General features: G+C 41.5%; 1 long non-coding RNA gene across 1 annotated transcript in view; it reads left to right on the forward strand.

Annotated features, from left to right (window-relative positions):
* LOC127640316 (uncharacterized) overlaps positions 1–14,832 on the forward strand; it is a 32,734-nt gene extending 17,902 nt beyond the window's left edge. The window contains exons 3-4 of the long non-coding RNA XR_007970085.1: positions 2,073–2,267; positions 12,070–14,832. This is a non-coding gene — a long non-coding RNA (uncharacterized LOC127640316). The remainder of the gene's footprint in view (positions 1–2,072; positions 2,268–12,069) is intronic.
* The last annotated feature ends 11,839 nt before the right edge of the window (positions 14,833–26,671 follow it).

Here is a 26,671-nt window from a genome sequence, read left to right on the forward strand (position 1 = left end):
CACAGCGGTCTCTCTCGATGAGATGGTGGATCGCTTGTTGTAATGAACGAATCGAGACGCTTCACCGGCGATGCGTTCAAAGATATCGTTAACGAAAGAGTTCTTGATCCCCATGGCCTTCGAAGAGATACCGGTGTCGGGATGAACCTGCTTCAAGACTTTGTACACGTAGATAGCGTAACTCTCCTTCCTGGTCTTCTTGCGTTTCTTCCCGCTCTTGCCGACAGCTTTAGCGACGGCCTTCTTAGAACCCTTTTTCGGTGAGGACTTTGCTGGCTCAGGCATGATATTTACTGCTGCAAATTTCACAATGATCCATAAGATAAGCGCCGAACAATTTTTATTCCCTCCTCTATGCTAATTTTACATGGAGACGATGCGCACCCTCTGTTGGCGTGTGTTCTTGTGCCACACCCATTACATGATTTTATTGGACAGCTACAAGTGTGGCGGGCTGAAAGACACCCAATCAAATGCTTCCAAATGATAGTCCAACCTCCTGAAAAGTACCATCCCCACCCGATTCAGTTCCCTTTTAGTTCTCCCGCTTTTTAACTTATGTTTAATTATAATTTATGATGGTAAATAAGAATTTTTGCGAACAGATATTTTTACAACACTCTTAGAGCACTCCATAGCCGCAAAAAAAAGCACCTTTAACTAGGGATGGACAACACCACTTATTTTCTTTTGGATCCGATACCAAGTACTTTTAGGCCAGTATCGCCGATACCAATACCTCGATACCTATTTATACCTATTGGATTAAATTAGTAATTTAAATTACTTACATTTTTAGATATTTATGGGACTAAACTGGAAATGTATTAGGCTGCTCTTTTTAACTTTTAAAAATGTGTTAGTATAAGACACATGTAACTCTTAAAAATTAACCATAGATATTATTATATGGTTACTGTTAGAAATAAAAGTCTTCTAAACGATAGCAGTGCCTTTTCTCTCCGTCTTTTATTGAGTCGTGAATGAATCAATACAAAGCATTGTATCCAACGTTGGGGAGCGAACAAAATACGCAGCTCAGCTTTTCCAATATGTGGCATGCAAAGATATACTACAATAGTAAAAAGGGGAGTTCTCATCACTAACCAATCAGAGCAAACATTACCTCATAGATAACAATTCCATATGGCAAAGGCTCCTTGTGAGCCGATCAGACCTATATGGTAAACTCCGTCCGTCCTGAAGAGCCTGTCGGACCGTTTGCCATACACACTAATACAATATACACACACACAGACAGAGTGAGGAGGGGGCTCAGCTCAACTCCATGCTGATATGAAACAGATGTTTGATAATGCACACACAGCATTTCTTTCTTGGACAGAGCTGAGATAGAAATAACATTACAATAGGGATAACAAGTTACAATAGGGATTGCTGTAGCAACAGTAATGCTGTAGCAAAACGTTACCGATGTAACCTCCATTCCCTGATATGCCTCTGATCTATGAAAAAAGGCCAAAGAGTAGTTGGATAATAGTATTTGCATACCCCGCCCCCGGACATACGGGTATAAAGGCGAGGAAATACTATTCATTCAGGATTTTTCTGAGGAGCCGGAAATTGTCCTGCTCAGCGATGAGGACACAACGTCTCATTCCCTCCATCAGGGAACGGAGGTTACATCCGTAACCTAGACGTTCCCCGTCTGTCGCTCTCTCGACGTTGTGTCGTAGAAGCGAGGTGTCCAATTTAAATCCCGCCAGCCTACTGTTGCACCAACCGAACCGTGCACCAACTAGGGCCTACACTGTGTGTTTCAAAAAGTATTTTACTCAACAGTACATAGTACACTCTATGTTTATTGTGTAGTAGACACCGGGGACACAGGTACAAATTCCCAGAGAGTAGAGGCAGGTAGGTTGCCAGCATTTGACATTGTACACAGTAAGCATGTTTAAAACGCATCACTAGCTACACTGTGACTCCATAGTTCTGTTATTAAATATGTATTTCAGTAATCTCAGCCACTCTCAATAAAATGAATTACCCGAACCTCAAAACACATAAGCTACTGTATCAATTGATAATCATTTTTATATTTTTTACAGGTTGTTCTCAAAGACTCTAAACCTGTTGAGCTATTGGCCTGTCAATGCTCATGTGTGGCAGGGCTTGCACTATACAATCATGTTGCAGCTTTGCTCTACCAGACTTCAAATTACAGCCAGGAAGGAGCAACGGCTGTCCCCCCTACTCACAGCGGCACAGGGTCTGAGCAGCAGTGGCACAAACCTAGCACCCAGGTGATGTTTTCAACACTACCACAATTAACATATTATGTATTGTTATGTGTCTCACTTCTTCATTGTTATGTCATGTAAATTGCATACACTTTCAAGGCTCCATGCAGCATCGTTCCTTAAGAAAATGTGATCATATGAGCTAAACATAGTAAATAAGTTCTTGTACAACATTTCTTGACAGGGCTTTAAGCCTGGTCCAACAAATTAGATTTTGGTGTAGTCAGCTAGGCCCAAGGAGAGAAGATTGGCTGAAGGGATCAGGTAATCTGTAGAAATGGGCAGTATGTTTGCTACATGAATTAAAATATGTACTTGCAATTGTTGTGGCAAAAAATTATCAACCAACCATTATCACTGCGTAAGAGACACTCAGACTCAACCAGTCTTTTAAAAGTATTTATTCTTGCAAGAAGGACCCAGTCAGTACACAGCAACTCGTCTGTGTCATGAGAGAGTGTTTTTATCAGGCAGGGCTGCCGTTCTTATACATTTCTCCCCCCCCGAGGTCAACTGGCAGAAGCAGATCTTACTCCCCCCTTCTCTCCCTCTGATACAGGGACTAGGCTACTAGGCCTGATTTACTATTAACCAGCCCAAACGTACCCCCCTGTACTACATGACCTCTGACCTGAAGAGGGCAGAGGTCCCCACTCAGCCTGGACCGAGGTGTCTCTGTTCTGCTTTTCAGTCGTAAATACTGTCCCTTGTTCAATCATAAATTTCCCAATGTCTTCTCTCCTTCCAGATCGGACGACCAGATGGCATTCCTGTGCGCTGACTGAGTCTTTGACCATTGATTATCGAAAATTTCTACAACAATTCCCCGCTTTTTATCATTCAGATTACTCAATCACAATAATAAACAATAAGACAAATTTTAAGTCATATCATCACACTTACACTCTTCATCTCTGATTTTCGCATAAATGATCACTCTCTTAAACATTTGTGAAATAACATTTGGAAAAATAAAAGGCTTAGGCTGTTTTTTGTGGGGATAGTCCCCTAAGTATTAGCAAGCAAGTAAAGACTTCATCTGAAGCCGGGCTAAATGAGTAAACACCGTTACTGCACGTCTGACATAAAATCAGACCCTCAGTCACTTCAGTATAAACAAGAAATAGTGTACAGATTAAGTAGGAAAAACACATCAATTTAACATTTTGGTTATGTCAGCAGGCTATAAAAATACAAAGAATAAAGTATAATAAAATCTCTAATTTCAAAACCCTGTCCTTGTACGTTATCTCGTAACATGGATGACAGCTGCTTATAACCCTCTTTACCGATCAAAACATTCTCAGGGGAAGAAAAACATATTTCACAATTTAACACATTTCACAGTAGCTCTCGCTACTCGTATCACCATATTTGTTTTCGTCACCCTCTGGATATACTGTCATTTTTACCATTTGGACAGATACCCCTGCTTTAACCAGTCTCTGTACTGAGCTGGAAACACACGTTATGATGCATGGTAAACATAACAATATTAACAGTCCTATCACCGCAATTGGTAACACAGTTTGAATCAGCCAATACCCCCATCCTCCCCAGAGATTCATAAACCAAGTAACCCATGCACTCTCAATATGTTCTGGCTCCTGTACGGCTTTTCTCATGTGTTCAATTACATTCGTGATGTTGTCACTGTAATCTGGAATATTGAAACAACAAGACATTCCCAACATTTTGCAAACTCCCCCTTTCTCTGCAGTTAACATATCAAGAACCAACCTGTTTTGAATGACCGCATCTCTTAACTGTTTAATTTCATCATTTATCATTGTCAAAGCATTTTCTGTGCTATTAGCTATTGCTAATACTGTCCATGCTAGCCCATTTATCTTATTAATTGTTACTGTTGTACCCACCCCTAAGAACAATGCCCACCCCACATTTGCTCCAGGCGTCGTCCACGGATCGGATAATGTATACCCGCATAGTGCTTTGGCAATACCCCAGGCAAAATTTCAACATTTCTTTTTTTCCTTCCCACCCCGGGTGCCCTGTTTGGCAAATACACAGATGTACCCACATTCATTAACGCTGGATAACAACACCCTGCCCATTTCTTTGGCAACCGATGAAATGCCCTGCTGCCACACACCCACACAGCTGCAGGTGAGGTTTCATGTGGCTTGCTGAATGGGCATGTGAAGTTGACATCTTTGTCGTTGAGGACGGCTGTACAATTGTCCGTTGTTCCGTCCTTCACATTGATTCTGACCCTGCAATCGGACCAACCTGTTTTAATCCGTCTCCCATTGTCCAGACAAATGCATACATCACCCTGTGTCGCCGTCACTCTCAGAGGTGGAATCGCCATATCAGTGTGGTTATACTGCTGTACATGGTCACAGTTGTCCGCGGGTCGCCTCGTTGGTGTCTTTCCTTTCTTCAGATCACCGACAGCTTTGAGCACATCAGTCATTTGCTGTGGAATCAGACACTTTGTTTCTTCTGCTGTCTCTACAGTCAGTGGGACCGCTTTCCAAGCATGAGACATTTGCAGACAGAGCCAGCAGCACGTCGATATCTCCAGTTCTTCCTTTTGCAACATCGCCAGAGCACAGGCTTTGTTCCCTTGACAACTCATCATGGCCTTCTGCACTTCAGGATTCGCTTGACCTTTTCTTATGTCTCCATTTCCTACCCAAGCCATCTCTTCCTCTGTCTCTCGTTTGAGCTCAGGTGCCTCAAAAGGTCTTGTCGTCATTGTTGGAGCTGCTTCAACTGTAATTATGTCAATCGTCTCATACCAGTCGGTTCCTTCTCTATCCAGTCCGCAGTAGTACCTGCCTTGATCAGAATTTCTTACTTGTCTCAGCTCTACTCACATTCCATCCCTATTGCTGCTGAGTCTGTGGTTCGTTTGCACTCTGAATCTTTCGTCATTCCCCTTCTTGTAGTCGTAGTAGTACGCTTTCACGTCGCCCCACTTGCATGGATCTCTGCAAACATAGAAAGGTGCATACTCTTCGCTGCGTCCCCCACAGTTCGGACAGTTCTTTTGGAACAGGTTGCAGTTGAAAGTCACATTCGTTCCTTCCTGAATCGTGATGATTTCTCCTTCCAGGCCATGCGTTGGCTCCGCGAACATAAATGCGCTTCTCTTGAACCGTCAGATGGTATCGTTTGGAGCAGTTGTCTCAGTCCAGTTGGTTTGGTTTTCTGTTAATAACACTCTCAGGCCCTCGGTAAGGTGCAGAATTATCATACAAATTGTCACTGCAAGCAAAGTCATTATGCACATACTCTTAACCAGACCACACATTCCCTGCACTCTGAATGGGTGCCACGGTCTTGGACGCTCCATTTCTTTAGTTTGCTAGATCAGTACTGCAGCTGTGTGACCAGAATGCAAGTGGAGGAGTTCAGTCTTTGACGCGCTCAGAGTCTTATCTGTTTTGCTGATTAACGGTGCCCAGCCGGATGCTGTTTCCACAACTAGAGCTGCCCACCTCTTCCTCTCGTATCTGGCTCCTCTTAACCACACACAGCTAAAATGCAGAGGTCTGTTGTTAATACTCTTGAATTATTTTCAGTTCGTACCTCTTCACAATGATTACTGCTTGTGACCACACGATGGGGTCCAATCTGCACACAGGCTGTGTTATCCTCTGTGGTTGGCCTTGCTCTTCCACTGATAGTGGTACTTGGTGTTCAGACTTGACTTCGGCGTTTATTGACATTCACTCGGAACAATCTCTTCCTGTTGCTGATTCTCCTGCGATGGTTGGCATGAACCCCCACGTAGCTCTCTCTGCGACCTTCACTGGCGTGAGTCGTTAGTAGCACTTGGAATGGTGCCAGCCAACTTTTCGCCTTCCAGCTCTTTCTCATCCTGTCACGAATCACAACAAAATTACCAGGCCTGATCTTATGCAGCTTTTCACCTGAACACAAACATTGGACAACAGACAAGACATTTCTTTGCAATAATTCAACATGTCATTCTCACACAGATCTGTTGATGGCAGCCCTTGTCTACCCCTTTCTATTCCCATGAATGGTGGTCTACCAAAGAGTATTTCAAATGGACTTAAATTTGTTTTGACTCTTTTTCTCATTCTCATGTACATCAACACAATTGGGAGTGCTTTAACCCATGTGAGCCCAGTTTCCTCACAACACAATTGCACAACACAACAGCACAACACAATTTGTTCCTGATTGTTTGATTCTCCCTCTCAATAACTGCACTGTGTTCTCATGTCAATTCCCAAAAAAACTGACCCACCTGCTTTATTGCTTCATTGACAAAGTGTGTCCCATTGTCCGAGCTGATTTTCCTTGGAACTCCCCATCTCGGAACAATCTCAGTTAAAAGAGCCTTCGCTACTGCTGCCGAGTCTTGTTTCGAGGTTGGAAAGGCCTCAACCCATTTGGACCACATGTCAACCATCACCAGGCAGTATTTCTGTTTCCCACAAGGGATTAACTCGATGAAATCCATCATCAGATACTCAAAAGGCCCCCCTGATGGTGGTTGAGATACTATGGGTGTTTTTATCCCTCTTGCCACATTATGTGTGTTACAAATAACACATTCTTTTGCAAATATGTTCAGCAAATATCGTGAAACACTTTGTAAACCACAATTCTTTCATCTGTGCAACCATCCCCGCTTTTGATACATGGTTTAACCCATGTATCAACTTTCCATAATGAGGAAAGAAGTGTTTGGGTAAACAAAGCATGCCATCACAGCTCATCCACACATTCTCCTTAGAGCTACAGCCAGCTGCCTTCCATCGGGTTTTCTCCTTACCTGTGGAAAAAGTTTGCATGCTCTGTAAACAAGAAGAAATGTTGAGGTTATTGTCAGATATCAAAGAACACGTAGTTTCTTTTGTCTCCATCGCTGCCTCGGCCTTCGCTGCCGCATCTGCTCGTCCGTTTCCTGTTGATACTGATCTGTTATCATTAGTGTGCGCTGCTCATTTGAAAATCGCGACCTTGTCTGGTAAAAGAATGGCCTCCAAAAGCTCAGACACAAGAGATGCATTTAATATTGGTTGACCATCTGACTTCAGACATTTTCTGTGCTTCCATAAAGCACCAAAATCTTGTGTTACCCCAAAGGCATAACGCGAATCTATGTAAATTGTCACACATTTGTCTTTCATAAGTTTACATGCTTCTGTTAAAGCAACCAGTTCAGCTTCCTGAGCTGAATAATTTGATGGCAGTTTGCCAGATGTCACGACCTCAAATTCAGTGGTTATCGCGTAACCAACCTTATTCTTTCCTGTTTGTGGATCTTTGGAAGCCGACCCATCCACAAAGAGGATATTGTCACAATTGTCTAATGGCGTGTCTAATAGATCTGGAAGCGGTGTGCACACCTGTTGAAGCGCTGTCGGACAACAATGATGCTCCTCGCCATCCTCCTCTGTCGGGAGGAGTGTGGCAGGATTCAAAGTTGTGCACCTTTTAACAGTTATGTTTGGCATGTCCAATAAAATTGTGTGGTACCTCAGCCATCGGGCTGTGGATAAATGTGACGTTCTCTGCTCTTGCAAAATCATGGAAACTGCGTGTGGAACCATCAAAGTTAAATCAGAATACCCCACAAATTCCCTGGATGCCAGTTCAGCAGCTGCCATAGCCCTCAAACAGTGTGGCAACCCTGCTGCAACTGTGTCAAGTTTGGTTGAGAAATACGCCAACGGTCGCAGTCTGTCTCCATGAGTCTGTAAAAGAACAGAAGTGATAAACCCTTTTTTCTCATCAGTCATCTGAACAAACCATTTGTTTACATCTGGCAGCCCCAAAGTGGGAGCCAGAGCCATTTGCTCTTTCATGTTAGCAAATGCCTCTTCGGCTTCGCTTGCCCAAACAAGCTTGTCACCTGACCTCAGCCCTTTCCCTGTCACCAGGGCTCGCAAAGGCTGTTCAAGAATGTCATAATTAGGAATAAATGTACGACAATAAGCACACAGTCCTAAAAATTACAATAAATGTTTTTTTGTAATTGGTTTTGGCACATCTTTTATGGCCTGTACCCGTTTGTCACAGATGGATTTACTGTTTGGTCTGATAACTTTTCCCAAAAACTTTATTTCCTGTTTCACAAACTGCAATTTCGAAAGACTGACTTTGTGTCCCTCCTGTTCTAAGTGCTTCAAGAGAGAGACACAGAGTCCGTCACACACGTAGCTTCATCACATGCACAGATCAACAAATCATCCACATACTGCAACAAAGCTGTTACAGCTGTCAGTGTTAAGGGTTCAAGGATTCTTCGAAGCGCTTCATTATAGATAGTTGGGGATTCAGTGTACCCCTGGCACAACCGTGTGAACGTATAACCCTTATTGTCAAAATCAAACGCAAACCAGAACTGACTCTCCTGGTCCACTGGCTCGCTAAAGAATGCATCAGCCAAATCTACCACAGTAAAATACATTGCATTTTGCGGAATTTGTGACAAAATTGTGTAAGGGTTTGGTACACGTGCCGCCCTAGCAATGACAGCTGAATTTACGGCCTGAAGATCTTGCACAAATCGCCATTCAGTTGGTGAATTCTTATCTCTTATTTTCTTCACAGGGAAGATTGGAGTGCTAACTGGAGAATCATGACACGTTATAATTATGCCCTCCTTCAACAATGAGTCAAAAACTGGCATAATACCCTGCAATGCCTCCCCTTTTAGGGGACATTGCACTTGACATGGTCTGTAATCAGATTTTGGTTTGACTATCCCATCCTTTGATTAAACCCACATCATATTTGTGTTTAACCCATAACCTAGGAGGTACTTCTGTCAGAGCCCCCTTCCATGTTTCTCCACCACACTCTCCATAATAGCAGTTATAGTTCTCTGTACCTCGATCTCAAAATCACATTTTGACATAAATGCTCCTATACTTTTGCTGTGTTTCACTTCTGCACATATTTAGCCCAATCTGTTGCTTTAATTGCATTCTCTCACAAAGGGGCCCAAATCTGCTCACATCTGCTTTTGGCCTTGAACACTGATTAGGGTGCCTCAGTGTTCCCTGCTATCAAAATAGAACTGCATTTGTTTTTCTGTCAGTCAAGCTGAGAGCACACACATACATTTCCTGCCCAGAAAATCTTATAAAATTTCACACTCTCATTTTCTGCCCCGTTAAACCACCCCTGTTCATATTGTGGTTCTCGTTCGATTACGACATGTGACGTGCAATGTAACTGGTCAGGCGTCATATTTTCTGTGTTAAATGACATTGTTCGATCCTTTGCCAATTTCAAGATCATTTTTGCACAATCATCATTTTTCACACACCATTCATAAGCCCACTGCGGTTCAAATTTAGAACAACATATTTTGTTGTTCTTCTTAAATGCTAATTCCAAAGGAAGTAAGGGTCAAATTTAATTCACACATTAAATCTCTGGCCATTAGAGGTACCGGACAAGCTGGTGAACACAAAAACGCATGTTTAAATGTTCTCCCCTTCTCCTTTGACTCATACTCTAAGGGCACTGTGAATTTTTCAGAAATCAAATGGCCCTAGGCCAAAGTGCTCTTTATGCACTGAACCTGTCAATTTTGGGACACATGGCAAGTCACATAGTCGTATCGTAGTATGGCCAGCCCCAGAATCTACCCAAAAAAAATCTACTAATGTCCCATCAACTAACACTTGATATCTCTGCATTTGTAAAAACCCTGAACTTTTGCACATTCTCAAACATTCATCTGAAACATTACCACATAAAACTTCATCAGTCACACTGAAAGATTTGCAAGCATTGTCTTCATTGCAGAGAGCAGTATGTAATCAGTGTATGTGTGTGTGTGGGTAAAGAAATGTTCACTTCCCTGTCTTGTAGCCAGCAGCCGATCGCCCTGTCTCCGGCCCCCACCTTCGCTGCTCTGCTCCTTTCCTCAGTCTGCCGTTCTCTTCAGTTGGCAGTCTGCAGCCCAATGCCCCACTTCCTTACACAGCTTGCATCTCGCACATTCTCTGAACGCATGGTCGTCAGTCTTACACAAGCCGCAACTCCACCTTCGCTGGTTTCCGTAGCCTTTCTTCTTTCTGTCGGCCCACTTCTGCTGTGGTTTCGATGTACTGACATTAGACGCCAGCTGAAGATCTCTCTCTCCCTTCGCCTTGACTTTGTCTTTCTTTGTCAGCAGCTGTTGCTCTGCGTGTACAGCGTGTGCCAGGGTGGAGGTCAATCGCCCGCTCCACTCAATGTAACTTGCTTTCACTGCTTGTGCAATCTCAGGTCACAGGAAAAAAGTTCATTCAGGTCTTCTTCACTGTCAGAGAGGGGAGAAGCTGCTTGTGGTGCTTGTCTTCTGGGCGGAGAGCAGTCGAGGTCAGGGTTCAGTTTCAGGGCTTTCAGCTCTGCCACGGGATAGTGATGATTGTATGCCGGCGGCACCGGCACAATTGTCGTTGCATGTGGGAAAACACAAACATACTTTTCATTAGTCGGTTCTGGTGATGCTGACACACAAACAGATCTTTCACACATCTTATTTTTACATTCCACATTTTCAACCCTACATGCTAATTCTTTCTGCATTTGCTTTTCTTCTCTTCTATCTGCTTCCTTAAAGCAACAGCCCACTGTCTGTTCACATTCTTTGCACACATGTTGAACACAGCCACAACAACCTTTTTGTGCCCCGCTGCCCTGTTCCACTGATTCTCCTATAGTTTTTTTTCTCATTTGACAGAAAACCCGGTGTATCAAATTTGGCAAGCTTGCTCTGAGATTTCCCCATACTGGCTGTTTCTGTTTCTCTGTGGGTTCCTGTTCGACGCACGTCTTATAATCTGTAGGACGTCTCCAACAGATCTGATTTCTTAACCCAAGATCAGTTAAGGGTGCACTTGCTTGTGCTTCGCTCTGGAGTACGTTCCAGCGCTCAGTATTTTCTTATAAAAACCTCTTGACCTGTTCGTAGGTCACAGTCTCTGTTAGAAAACCTCTTGACCTGTTCGTAGGTCTGACCTGTTCGTAGGTCTCAGTACGTTTTATAATCAGTCTCCGTTAGAAACCTCTTGACCTGTTCGTAGGTCACAGTCTCTGTTAGAAAACCTCTTGACCTGTTCTTAGGTCTGACCTGTTCGTAGGTCTCAGTACTCGGACCACACCAAAAAAAAACAAAACAAAAACAGTCTCAGCCAATATGGTTCACTCACTTTCATACCAAAAGAAAATAATTTAGTCGTCCCTTACCAGAGATATTTGGGTTGCCATGGGTTCGTTTTCATTTGATTCCAGTGGAGTTTCTCCTGGCCCTGGTGCGGTCGGCCCCTCTCTCTTAAAACTTACGAGGTAGAGCTGGAACTTCTCAGTCCAGGTGGCCAAACACCGTCCGCACTCAGGTCCAGAAGGCACTTCCAAGGAATCCCACTATTCTGACACCAAACTGTTGTGGCAAAAAATTATCAACCAACCATTATCACTGCGTAAGAGACACTCAGACTCAAACAGTATTTATTTTTGCAAGAAGGACCCAGTCAGTACACAGCAACTCGTCTGTGTCATGAGAGAGAGTTTTTATCAGGCAGGGCTGCCGTTCTAATACATTTCTCCCCCCCCCGAGGTCAACTGGCAGAAGCAGATCTTATTCCCCCCTTCTCTCCCTCTGATACAGGGACTAGGCTACTAGGCCTGATTTACTATTAACCAGCCCAAACGTACCCCCCTGTACTACATGACCTCTGACCTGAAGAGGGCAGAGGTCCCCACTCAGCCTGGACCGAGGTGTCTCTGTTCTGCTTTTCAGTCGTAAATACTCTCCCTTGTTCAAACATAAATTTCCCAATGTTTTCTCTCCTTCCAGATCGGACGACCAGATGGCATTCCTGTGCGCTGACTGAGTCTTTGACCATTGATTATCGAAAATTTCTACAACACAATGTAAAATTGTACTTTGTATTATTAGAGTAGTCTTTATTGGACTTAAGATGTACCTCTAATTGAACTGAATGTCCATACACTGTCATGAACGCCGCCTCCTCAACCGGCCACCGGAGATCGGTTTCACCCGAGTATTGACTTTGAAACTACATTTCCCATAAACCCACATATCTGGCGTGATTGCACTCCAGCTGACTCACATTATTGTCTCTCTACTTAAACTGTGTTTGAGCGTTCATTCACTGCGAAGTCTTGTTTTGTTCCGGCTGCATTTCTGAGCGTTTATTACTGTTATATCTGATTCTCTGTGTTTTGACCCTTGCCTGATTACTCCTTCTACGTCTGTTTGCCGCCTGCCTTTACTGAGTTAACACCTGCTTCTCTACTATTTACATTTACTGCCAGCCCTGATTCTTTGCCTGTCTGACTACGATTCTGCCTATCTGTGATATTCCTGTTTGCCTGCCATTGACATTCGCCTGTATTTTACGCTGCCTTGTCTAATAAATCGCTGATGGATCCCAACCAACCTGAGTCTTCATTACATACACACACAACATCCCTGTAGCATAGAGCTACACAACAATGAAGTAGAATTTGACATGAAAAGCATTAATTTATGATAATAATAAACAGTACATAAACGCTTGTCTAACTGTTCAGTTGTGTATATTTTCAGGAGTAACTTGTACAACGGGGCCTGTGACCGGACCTATGACCTTCCAGACATGTCAGTTCTGCGTGTGAATGAGAATTACCAAGGAATGCCAAGGAAAACTGCTCCACCCACAACAACAATGGGAATAGCATTTATTGAATTGTTTATTCAAAGAATATTCAGAGATGGGAGAGTCATAAAAACAATCAAACAAAAGGTTACCTATGCTTTTGGCTTGTCGATTTCCCTGGTTAACTTTCAATCAGTTTTTTTACAAGTTCAAATAGTTTGGTTTTCATTACATTTCTGAGCAGTTTTCACGTGCTCACTATTGTCATCTGCCACAAATATATTCTAATAGAATAGAATTCTAGTATACCATGTATACAAATTATTTTAAGTAGTTGAACATGTTATTCATTTATTAAATTACATATTTTCCTATAAATGTTATTTATGTGAGTGTTTGAGGTTATATCTCATTAGTACCTAAAAATAGTATTGTTTAAATGCTGTTTGTAATGGCCACATTAAAATACACATAGCTTTGGGGAGCCATTTAAAAAAGGCAGTTACAAACAATTGTAGGTTTATTCACTGGAAGCATAAACTGAAAATGAGGGAAAAATACAGATCCCTGTATGAAGTTGTAGAGATGTAAATCCATTCTGTACCATTGAACAAAAGCAGTAGCTAACAACAGTAAAATAGTATAAATACTAAACAGAACTGCACACTGTCTTGATGCATCTATTTAGACAAAGCTTTTACAAGTGGGCCACTATGGTAATTTAACAGAAGGCATGCAACTACATAGAGCTGGTTAATGTTACCAAACATATTTAGGGGGATAACCGTGTCAAAGTATTTGTGTTCCTTTAAACAGTGAATAAGGTGCTCAACATGCACTCTCAGGTGTGCAATAGCCTGTGTCTCCCTGACCTTGTGTGCTGTCATCTGAGGTCTCCCAGAAAGAAATGCAGGCCAGTACACTTTACAGGGCTCACAGTCATCCTTAATAAAGCCTCTGTCCACCATTATTGCCATATCCTGCCTAAGTAATGTAAGTATTCCTGACTCTGCAAAGATCTGCTTGTCACTTACTGAGCCAGCAAAGAGGGGAGAAACAAAGGTTATAGCACCATGGGGTGCCGTTGTTGGTCGTCAGAGCGGAAAGTGTGAAAACTTATAGCCGAATTGAATTTAGCTGAGGATGAACACTGAGGGACGCAACAGAGCTCAGCTGTCGTCCACTCACAATGCGTGTTTTTCATTTCGTTCACTTATTTTTATAATCTATTTAAACAAGTGAATAACTGTTAGGCCTAATTATTACCAAAAAAAATAAAATATTGATATCGCCTTACATGCTATTTACACTGTCTATCAGAAAATTCAAATATGCCGCTACAGCAAGTGACGTTTCACTGGAAGTTTTTGAGCTAACGTTCCATGCATGTAGCCCACTGCCATCTGTTGATGTCAAAGGCTTTAAGAAGCAGCCATAAACATCATAGTGCTCATTCAAAGAGGGAGCAGTTCTTCATGAGGTAATGATAGAAAAACAGCATCTAGAGTTATTCACACCAAGTAATGACAAACCTAGACATGACTTTTATTATAATCAGAATCAGAATCAGCTTTATTGCCAATATGCTTACACATACAAGGAATTTGTCTTGGTGACAGAAGCTTCCAGTCTACAACAATACAACAATACCAAAAACAGCAGCAAGACATAGGTAATTAAAAACAAAAAAAGAACACAATATAAATAATTATACATATACGTACATACAGTCACCTTCATACATACCCACATACACACACGTAGTGCAAATCTAATACGATCTGTATATAAAGAACAAAAAACAGTATATTATGTACAGAGCAATGTAAGTAATGGCAGAAGTGGATATGTTGGATAATATAAATTAAAATTAAAATTAAACTGTGTATTGCACATCATTATTGCTCAATGGGGCAATTTAATTGTTCATTAGATGGATGGCCTGAGGGAAAAAACTGTTCCTGTGTCTGACGGTTCTGGTGTTCAGAGCTCTGAAGCACCGGCCAGAAGGTAACAGTTCAAAAAGGTAGTGGGCAGGGTGAGTGGTGTCCAGAGTGATTTTACCAGCCTTTTTCCTCACTCTGGAAGTGTATAGTTCTTGAAGGGGGGGCAGGGGGCAACTAATAATCCTCTCAGCAGACCGAACTGTCCTTTGTAGTCTTCTGATGTCTGATTTCGTAGCTGCACCAAACCAGACAGTTATTGAAGTGCAGAAGACAGACTCAATGACTGCTGAGTAGAACTGTTTCAGCAGCACTGGTGGCAGGTTGAACTTCCTCAGTTGGCGAAGGAAGTACAACCTCTGCTGGGCCTTTTTCACAATGGAGTCGATGTGTATCTCCCACTTCAGGTCCTGTGAGATGGTAGTGCCCAGGAACCTGAATGACTCCACTGCTGCCACAGTGCTGTTTAGAATGGTGAGGGGGGAAAATGATGGGGTGTTCCTCCTAAAGTCCACAATCTTCTCCACTGTTTTGAGCGTGTTCAGCTCCAGGTTGTTTTGACTGCACCAGAAAGCCAGCCGTTCAACCTCCTTTCTATATGCAGACTCATCATCATCTCGGATGAGGCCGATGACAGTGGTGTCGTCTGCAAACTTCAGGAGCTTGACAGAGGGGTCCTTGGTGGTGCAGTCATTGGTGTACAGGGAGAAGAGTAGTGGGGAGAGCACACATCCATGGGGGGCACCAGTGCTGATGGTACAGGTGGTGGAAGTTAATTTCCCCTTCCTCACAAGCTGCTGCCTGTCCGTAAGAAAGCTGGTAATCCACTGACAGGTAGAGGTGGGAACAGGGAGTTGGTTTAACTTAGTCCGAAGTATATCTGGAATGATTGTGTTGAAAGCCGAGCTGAAGTCCACAAAAAGGATCCTTACGTATGTCCCCGGTCTGTCCAGATGTTGCAGGACGTGATGCAAACCCATGTTGACTGCATCATCCACAGACCTGTTTGCTCGATAAGCAAATTGAAGGGGGTCCAGAAAGGGTCCAGTGATGTCCTTCAGGTGGGCCAACACCGGTCTCTCAAATGACTTCATGACCACAGATGTCAGGGCGACAGGTCTGTAGTCATTAAGTCCTGTGATTTTAGGTTTCTTAGGGACGGGGATAATAACGGAGCGTTTGAAGCAGCATGGGACTTCACACTGCTCCAGTGATCTATTGAAGATCTGAGTGAAGATGGGGGCCAGTTGGTTAGCACAGGAACGAAGGCATGCTGGTGAGATGCCATCTGGACCTTTGCTTCCGAAAGACACGGCACACATCGTCCTCACAGATCTTGAGTGCAGGTAGTGTAGCAGGAGGGGGTAGGAGGGGGGTTGCAGGAGGTGTTAATGGTTGTGTGAAATGAAGGTCCGAGTGCATGTGGGGTGTGAAATTGGGCCTTTCAAATCTGCAATAAAACACATTCAGGTCGTCAGCCATTCGTTGGTCCGCCACAGGGTTGGGGGTAGGAGTCCTGTAATTAGTAAGTTGTTTCAGGCCACTCCACACTGATGCAGGGTCGTTAGCTGAAAACTTGTTTATAATAGGCATGTTTGACAATTTTTAGTCTTATTTAAATGCAAAGGTGTTAAAACATTGATAATGATCTGTAATCCTCTTTAATAAATGATACCCTAATGAAAACTACACATGGATTTACTTTAGTAATATCGTATTAACCATGTCTAGTAACCGTGACTGTAGTAACCATTTTTTGTTTTGTTTTGAAGTAACCAAGGTTTTGCTACAGCATTACTGTAGAATCCCTATTGTAACTTTGTGTTAGTAATAGTAACCATATGATAATGATCTATGGTTAATTTAGAAGATTTATGTCTTATACACAAATCCGGCGAAACACGGAAGTAAAGCAGTGCCGCCATTACTGCGGGCCTTGCTGCTGCGGAAGTAGCGTGTTGTTCTCGTAGGCGGCTGTAGCAGATGTTAGCTGTACTGTACAAAATTTTATTTTTATTTAGTTTTTTTTGTACGTATGCTGTCCAGTGATGCCGGGAAGAGCGTGTTGTGTGGTTGGCTGTTTTAACAACAGCATAAAACTACAGGCCTGGAGTAAAACCGTTTGTAAAATTCACGTAACCTTTGTTGCACATTGACTGCCCATGTTTACGGCCATACGGGTTGCACAGAGTTCCTGGTCGAGCGGAGGACCAAGATGTGCGTCAAAAGTGGATGAAACACATAAACCGAGCTGGCTTCACGACAAACAAGAATACTGTGGTAAGTTTGGCTCTGACTGTTCAATTTGTTAATGCCACAGATTGCATGCAGTGGGTGTAACATACAGTGAAACAGCGCTAGCTAAGTTTGCTAGCAATATCTTGTTGCTGTGTAACTGGAACTTTCTCAAGCTCTTACGTTACTGCTTGGTAAACTGAAGTTCCTCTCTTTGCATCAGCTTAAATGTTAGTCCTTGTTGCTTGCTTTGGATAAAAATATAAAGTACTATGTCAACTACAAATAGATAGATGTTCGTCCTTGCAGAAACATAATATGTGCCATATAGTACATCTGATACAACAGGAGACTTATAACAAAAGACTAGACAAAACAAATAAGATGGACATGACAGGAGGATAAACAACAGTTTTGGCCCTCACCCACAAAAAGAAGAACAATCATATACACCCCCTTTCACGCATCATAAATAGGATGGTAAAGTGCAATTGTGCATGTTTGACGTTAACTAAGAGAAAGTGCAGAGTGCTAGTGCTGTCTTGTTTACACTTATTTGAGAAGTGCTTTTACCACCAATGCATCGCTCATTATGTATTCATCTTCGTTACCACTCTAAGGTGTGTGGGATACATTTTCCTGATGGACAACCTACAAGAGAAAACCCCTATCCTGTGTTGTTGGGTTATGAATGTCATGTAAGTAGTAGCCATTTTACTATATTAATATTTTGTATATATTTATACATATAATATGTATATATTATAAATATAATATATACATGTATATTATGTATATATTATATAAATATATGTTGCACATATTACTTGGATAGCCATATTATTGCATCACATTTCGTTCATATAAGTATGCTTGATTGTCATGTTTAACTAATGCACCTCTCTTCTTTTTTTCCCTTTAGGTAACACCAGCTAGACCTCCCCCCAAAAGAAGATGTCTTCAGCCATTACACCAGAACTCAACCACTGAACCTGAAGCTATGGAAACAGATGTGGATGTCGGGAATTTGGAGAATATGCCTCTGCAGACATATGATGTCGGAACCCAGTGGCCAGATCACATAGAGCACAACTACAGTTTCAACTGCGGTAACAAGCCGATGAAGGACTGTGGGACTCAAACAGATCCAACACCGTCAGTATCAGCACATAATTTAAATAACAAAGACTTTATATTTTATACAGGTTTATGTGCTGACAGTTTCTGGCAACTTTTGCAAATCTTGTCGACTTTTTTCTCACAACCACTTAATACCAAATTGGCCCTCCATGAACAATTTTTGCTTGTTTTAATGAGACTCCATTTGGGGCTATTGTTTACTGACTTGGGTAAACAATTTGGGGTCAGTAGACGCACGGCATTTGAAATATTTACATTTTGGAGACCAATACTTGCAAGATTCATGAGGGAAAAGGTGATTGCTTGGTTGCCCAGGGATACACTGAAGAGAATCAGGCCCAAGACATTTCACAAAAACTATCCTAAAGCCACATGCATCATTGACTGTACAGAGGTCTTTGTACAAAGGCCAAAGAACTTAAGAAAAAGATCACAAACTTACAGCAATTACAAACATCATAACACATACAAACTGCTATAATGTATAGCCCCCAATGGCTATGTCATGTTTGTATCAAAGCTTTTTGGTGGAAGGGCCAGTGATAGTTTCATCACAAAGAACAGTGGTTTTGTTCATCACCTGATCCCTGGTGATGAGATTTTAGCAGATCGCAGATTCACCATCATGGATATATTGCCTCCAGGAGTGAGTCTAGCTCTTCCTGCATTCACACGTGGACGTAAGGAGCTGTCTGAACACAAGGTGACATCCACACGTCGCCTAGCTAATGTCAGAATTCACATTGAGCGAACAATTCGAAGGCTGAAGGGTTTTTAAGATTTTGTGTAATGTTATGTCTGGTAGGTTGCAAAGTGTTGATGAGATTGTAAGTATTTGTGCAGGGTTATGTAATTTGCAACCTCAGTTAATCCGTAACAGTACTGAATGAATAAGAAACACCTGAAATGTGTGTGTGTGTGTGTGTGTGTGTGTGTGTGTCTCTCTCTCTCTGTCTGTGTGTGTGTCTGTCTGTGTGAGTGTGTCATGGGCTAAATTGTCATGGGAAAGTGTGAGTGTGATTATGGTTATTATTGTATAGATTATGTCCTTAGGTTAAAGAAGGTCACAGTATACCAAATATGAATTTGTATTTCAACAGAAAATCTAACAAAGCAACCAACAGTTTCAGACAGCAATTGCAAATAGTTAAAATGTACAGGTTTAAACTGTAAACAAAATGTCGAACTCTTGATATGTGTATTAAGTTGCCATAACAATGCAATGCAGTTAAAATGTACAGTTGTAAACCGTGAACAAATGTCGAACTCTTGATCTGTGTATTAAGTTGCCATAACAATGCAATGCAGTTAAAATGTACAGTTGTAAACAGTGAACAAATGTCGAAATCTTGATCTGTTTATTACCGCTAAGTTGTCATGGGAAAGCACATTAAAGTGTAATAGCTACTTGAGCCCACAAATTTTCATGACCCCGTGTGCAATTGTTGTTGCTACTGCTGGTAGCAGATGCTGAAAGTACACCCTCTTCAGGTGGCAGATTTTGTTCATTGTCCACTCTTCGTTGTAGGGTACATCTGTAATCACATGTTCATTTGGGGTCCACACCATAAATTTACAATTCTTTTTTTTTGCACAGTGCATTGCCACCTGGACCTGATAGTAGTACCCTGAAGGGTGAGGGTCGAAATCCCTTGTCTCTTCAGATATATCAATACATATATATATATCCTTTTATATCAATATCTATCTATATTCTGTTGCTTAACTTCTTTAATAAAATGATGAATTAACTATATGCATGATCACATAATCAATTTTATTTTTCTTATGCATAACTGAAATATACTTTGAATCATATGTGTGTTGGAATGTTAACTAGTGTCTTTTAAGGAACATTCCAGAGAGTCTCTCTCTCTGTCCTGCCCGTAGTCTGAAGGTCCTTTGGGGATAAGCTTAGCTGTGATGAGAGGGGGCAGGGAGAATGTTAAACATATGTTCCAGATGTATTCTGTGGTTGATTTCTACCTGTCCATGACTAATTATATGATTTAAAATCCTATGTAATAGCCCTTGAATAAGTAGAAGTGTAAATTTTCTCTTATTATTTCTTTCCTCTCCTTTGCCTGAGGGGTGAATATTTCTTATCTCACTGTTTTGGTTAAAATGACCTGATAAATGTGTGCTCTGGTTCCCTTGTGCGCAGAGAAACACTGTCGTTCGTCAGTGTTTCGTGTGTGCGTATTGACCTTCTACCCAGGTTTTGAATCCAGGGAGACACAGCAGGCAGACTCGAAGACGCCCGAGACCATCTGCGAGGTCACTTCAGATGTAAATCTCGGGCCAGGATGACAATTGCGCTGATTAATGTTGATGTGCTATAGCTATCTATATGTTGTGACTTTATGCTCTGTTAGCCAATCAGGAGTGAAATAATAAAATGTACTCCTTGCAAATGGTATAATTGATGTAAAATTTTGTGTAAGGTATGAGTTAGCTTTCGATCTCCTCGTGAGACTTTGCCGCTGGCTGTACCAATTTCACTGCAAACTATTCTTCAGTAAATTCTGATTCTTTATTTGAATTTCTCGACTCCTGGTATTTCTTTCTCCTTATCTGATCCGGGTCATAACTGTTATACCCCTAACAACCCTAACCCAGATGCTGTTTCCCTCAGAACGTACTTTCCATCATTCAATCTAACATCGTATTTGTTCGAATCTATCATTTTTTGCAGACTGCCACCATGTGCTTCAAGCTTTTGGTGTGGGACACTTAATCTCAAGAATAGTATCTGTGTCAATAATTCCATCGAGACTGGCACCAAGCCAATTTTCTTGATTATGCACAACCAGGCCTGTAGTCTCCACTACAAGCCCTGTTGTCTGCTCGAAACATTGTCTAGCCAAAGGCTCAGCTTGTTGACCGTACCTAGTAGCCTCATTTCCAGAAAACCTTGTGTTAAGTTTTCTTTCTACCCAGTTTGTTGGGTCTGTCTTTTTTGGTACCTCAGATGCCTCACTACTGGTTATTCTAATTTTTCTCTGGTCCAGCCACAGCTGACTATTCTGGCCCTTGGTCTCCGTTTCTAATCTCTGCCTGTCCTTTTCCCCACACTGTATGTAATTTTTAAATGTTGTGTTGCAAAGTGTGCATTTTTGTTCTGCACACATTGTGTGCTCTTTGGGTGGACCTGTTTCAGTGTGTGGTTGAGCAGTCAACACATGATGCAAGATAGTTCCAGGAACCATAGATAAGCCAACCATGTCTGGTGCTGAAAAATGTGCAATAACATTTTCATCTGTCAGAAATGCAGTAGAAATTACACTCATGGATTTTCTGGGGCCACTGCGTTGCGTTTGCATATTTTCCACTGTCTCTGGCACTACATTGTCACAAGTGGAGCTGTTCCAGGCACATGCTGTGTCTGTGCAGGCCAAGACTGTGAACCCTCTTGTTGTCGCATCTTTAATTTTGTACAGTAGCTCTGCTGTATGGCTACAGCACTCCCCTCGGCCGGCCATGCAGTCACACACTACCTCGAGAACTTTGCAGTTTTCCCTCTGTATTGTTACTGACACATTATGGTACGAGTTCACTGCCTGTGAAAACCTCATGACACCTTTTAATGTGATGAGCTCATCTGCGATGGTATGCAGTATCTGGCCAATCCATCCGGAGCTCATGTAATTCTGACCTTCAATCAATGCCCTGTAGTTTAGGTTCTGAAGCTCATCGCATGCCAGATGATTAATAAAATAATCTTGAATACCTGTAAGAACATGTATTTTATTGCTACAACTGGTCGTGGCTAATAGTTATTTGCAACTTGTGAATAGGGTTGCCAACTTCAGAGAAGAAAAATGTGGGACAATTGTTGTTCTTTACAGGAAAATAAGGGACACTCAAAATATTTGTACTGTATCACACAGTATATGTCATTTCAGGTTCGTATGCGTTTAAAATTTTCTTTTTTTAAACACAAAAGTTTAAACATTTGTTTTGCTTAACCTATTTATGTACAATTTAATTGTAAATCGAATTTTAAGATCACACAAAAAAGTCATTACACAAACCATACTTCAAAATAATAGCATTTATCTGAAATAGAAAGCTTTTGTAACATTATACACTACATTTGAAAGAAATTAAAGAAAGTAATAGCCTACTTTCATTCAGCAAAGACGCATTAAAGTAATCAAAAATTGACCGCTGACATTTATAATGTTACAAAAGTTTTTTTATTTCAGATAAATCTACTTTGAATCTTCTATTCATCAAAGAATCCTGACTTTTTAAAATGAAAACATTAATAATAATCAGAAATGTTTCTTGGGCAGCAAATCACATCAGCATATTATTCCCTCGGGAATATTTCATGTTTTCTTGCGTGGCTGGATGTTGAGTTTGGATGGTCTGATGCACGTGAGTGTGGGCTGTGATGGATTATGACCGGTGTCGTGATCATTCTCAAGTGTCGTGTTGCTGGTGTAGTCAGTGGTTAGATCAGCGTAGCAGTCTATTTAATCGGGACAAATAAATTAGGCCCAAAACACGGGACGTCCCGCCTAACTCGGGACAGTTGGCAACCCTACTTGTGAAGCTTGTGAACATATTAGCAACACAGCTAGTAATGACAGCGTTCGGTTTTATTGTTGTCATCAATTAATACACGTCTTAATTACATTACATTACATTTGGCTGACGCATTTTTACATTAATACATTATGTTGTCAATAAATTACCTTTATCTGTAAGTTTTGGCCACTGCCTGACATCATCTACCCAATGTAAACCAGACATTTTATTTCATCAGCAGGATCCGCTTTCATTGAAATATCATTAGAGGGCCATCACCTTCACACTTCGCAGGCCCGCAGTAATGGCGGCAGGCAAGATGGCGGCGCCCATAGAGTTCGCGGAGGATTTGTGTATACTAACACATTTTTAAAAGGTAAACAGAGCGGCCTAATAATTTTCCAGTTTAGTCCCATAAATATATAAAAATGTAATTTAAAGTAATTTAATTTACTAATTTAATCCAAATATTTCGTAAAAATTGTATTTATTAGAGGTTTAAATGATCGATATCGGCGATACTGGCCTAAAAGTACTTTGCATCGGATCCAAAAGAAAATAAGTTGTGTTGTCCATCCCTAGTTAAAGGTGCCTTTTTTGCGGCTATGTAGTGCTCGAAGAGTGTTGTAAAAAAATCTGTTCGCAAAAATTCTTATTTACCATGTTTCCCCCTCTTTGATACTATCACAAATTATAATTAAACATAGGTTAAAAACAGTGGGGATTTCTTTAAGACTGCAAGGGAAGCTCAGCTTCCCCTATAATGTCAAAAAAATAATGGTCAAATATGTACTATTGTGTAAACAATTTATTGTCTAAAAATGCGTTAGAACACGTTCATCTCGAAGACGAGTTCGTTCAGAATCAGCTACATTACATATAGCAGGTCGGTTGACTCGATTTACTTCTCATACATTCCCAGTAAGCGCCAGTGCATTTCCCTGTTGAAGCCAAGCGTCCATTGACTTCAATGGGGCTGCTCTGAACAGTTTTTTCAGAGCTCCGAAAATAGACGGTCATTGGATAAATGCTGCGATTATGTCCCGCCCACGGACGCTCAGCGTCTCTGGGGGTGAATGAGGAGTGAGCTGGCCCGGACTCCGGGCTTCCGCGTGATGATTGGAGGATCTGTCGAAAGACTGCATCTCCTTTTGATTGACAGCGAATCTGTACTATAAGAAGTCACTGAAGCTATTTCGCGCATTGTTGCCAACTTAGCGACTTTGTCGCTATTTTTAGCGACTTTTCAGACCCCTTTAGCGACATTTTTTCAAAAAAGCGACTAGCGACAAATCTAGCGACTTTTTGGACAAACCTTAGCAAATTTCCAAATTCCAAATATCGCCAGTACTGCAAGCGTGAGGTCTTACTTCCCCGCTGCGTCTGCTCTGTTCAGTGAGCGGCTGAGAGGAGCAGCACATTCCGTTGACTGCACGCCAGCGGACATAGACATGAATGAGCTGCGCATGTGCACGCTGTGTTAGCAGGAACCAATCAGTGATCACATAGCAGCTGCCTTCTCCTTTGTTTTAATTCAAAACATTTAATTTGACTGTTTTTTCTTGGCATGCGCTTATATTCACTACTAATCAGTTCATTCCGGTTCGGTTTCTGAACTCTCCGACTTCAGATCGTATATTTACAGACTCTATACATTTTACTTATCCAAACACAACAATAAACCTTCTTCAAACTCATAAACATGTAACGTTAGCTAAGTTCCGTTCGTCCGCTCCGTTGTCTAACAGAAAATATGTAATTGAGAACCATTTTACTGGACATTCGGCTATATACTTATATAAAAACAGTATGAGCACGGTTTAGGGGAGATAACCGTTATTATAAACTGAAGTAGGCTACAGTACCGACAAATTAGGCAGAATGCAAATACGACGCGATGACGTCATTAATATGCTAATGACGCATGACGTCATCTGGCGACATTTAGCTACTTTTCGAGCAGGCTTTAGCTACTTTCCATTGAAAATAGTTGGCAACACTGATTTCGCGCTCAGTCCCATCGCGGATTTCTCAAGTGTAGTCGAAAAACAAACTGCTGCAACCTATTTCTTTATATTTGTTTGGCGAAATTGCTAGTCAATTTGCATAATACATTTCACACAATTATACACCACATTACTTGTTTCAGTTTTACCAAGTTTAATATATTTTGTTTTAGAGCGTTCGTTCGTTCGTTAGTTCATTCATTCATTCATACAGTAGGCTAGGCTAGCGTCGTACGGGTGAAACTGCGCATGATGGCAGACGGTGCTAATATTGTCGACCTGATTTTGGCGAAGCCATTTCAAAGTCTTCCTTACGAGGAAAAATTTAGAATTAAACAGCAGGGCAGATCAACACCTAAGATTGATTTAGTGCAAAAAATAAGGTAAATAAGTTTATAATGTAGGCCGAAAATGAGCTTCCCCTCTTTGAAAGACCAGCAGCTGCCACTGGTTAAAAAGCGGGAGAACTAAAAGGAAACAATCGCGTGGGGATGGTAATTTTCAGGAGGTTGGACTATAATTTGGAAACCTTTGATTGGGCGCCCGCCACACTTGTAGCTGTCCAATAAAATCATGTAATGGGTGTGGCACAAAGAACACACGCCAACAGAGGGTGCGTATCGTCTCCATGTAAAATTAGCATAGAGGATGGAATAAAAATTGTTCGGCACTTATCTTAAGTATCAATGTGAAATTTGCAGCAGTAAATATCATGCCTGCGCCAGCAAAGTTCGCACCGAAAAAGGGTTCTAAGAAGGCCGTCGCTAAAGCTGTCGGGCAAGAGCGGAAAGAAACGCAAGAAGACCAGGAAGGAGAGTTACGCTATCTACGTGTACAAAGTCTTGAAGCAGGTTCATCCCGACACCGGTATCTCTTCGAAGGCCATGGGGATCATGAACTCTTTCGTCAACGATATCTTTGAACGCATCGCCGGTGAAGCGTCTCGACTCGCTCATTACAACAAGCGATCCACCTGTTTGCTGTTGCCCGGTGAACTGGCCAAACACGCCGTGTCCGAGGGCACAAAAGCCGTCACCAAATACACCAGCTTCAAGTAAAGCGTCCGCTGAAGCTTTCAGCTACCCCCAAAGGCTCTTTTAAGAGCCACCAATATTCACGGTTAAAGAGCTTGTAACCAGCTTTGATCTAAAAGGGATCCGAATGTTGAGCACGAACTTGCATGAGTTTAATGAAGCATTGAGAGAGGGGAACAAACAAACGCCATTCTTGTCAGTAGGGGAGAAAATATGGAGGTTTAGTTCGCACTTATGACTGCCGTCAAGGGCGGAAAGAAGCGTTAGAGGACCAGGAAGGAGAGAGTTACGTGTACAAAGTTATGAAGCAGGTTCATCACGACACCGGTATCTATGTATTTGTTCAAATAAAGTACATTTATTAGTTCACATAATTATATTAATATTTGTGTTGTGCATATTTGGACGTGAATTATCAATGGCTGTATTTTCAAATAAATCAAGAAATTCAATATTTGTTTTTTTTTCTTCAGTTTAATGCTTGCCAGTAAATTCTTCCGAACTGTAATGAACAGGGTTATTACACCGTTTCCAAAGTCAAGTAGGCTACGTCTTATTAATTTATATTTATTCCCTCTGAATATTATTTTTTTTTTACAGTTGTCTGCTACAATAATGCCAACACTTGCCTGTACCTACTACATGTAGTAGTGTCATTTATTTCATATTTTTAAAAATATTTTATAATATTTATTAATAATAAATTATATGATAAATTTTAATATATGAAACATAATTTAATAGAATAAAAAGTATTTTTTCATTACAGCCAAGCTACGGAAAGTGTAATGGTGCGTTCACATACAACGCAAAGAACATTTCCACCTTGCGTTGCTCGCGCGATTTTTACTGCTGGATTATAAATGTGTGTTTAAAGTTGCGCTCATGCGAGTAATGAGAACA

Source organism: Xyrauchen texanus, chromosome 49, assembly GCF_025860055.1.
Source record: "Xyrauchen texanus isolate HMW12.3.18 chromosome 49, RBS_HiC_50CHRs, whole genome shotgun sequence".
NCBI lineage: Eukaryota > Metazoa > Chordata > Actinopteri > Cypriniformes > Catostomidae > Xyrauchen > Xyrauchen texanus.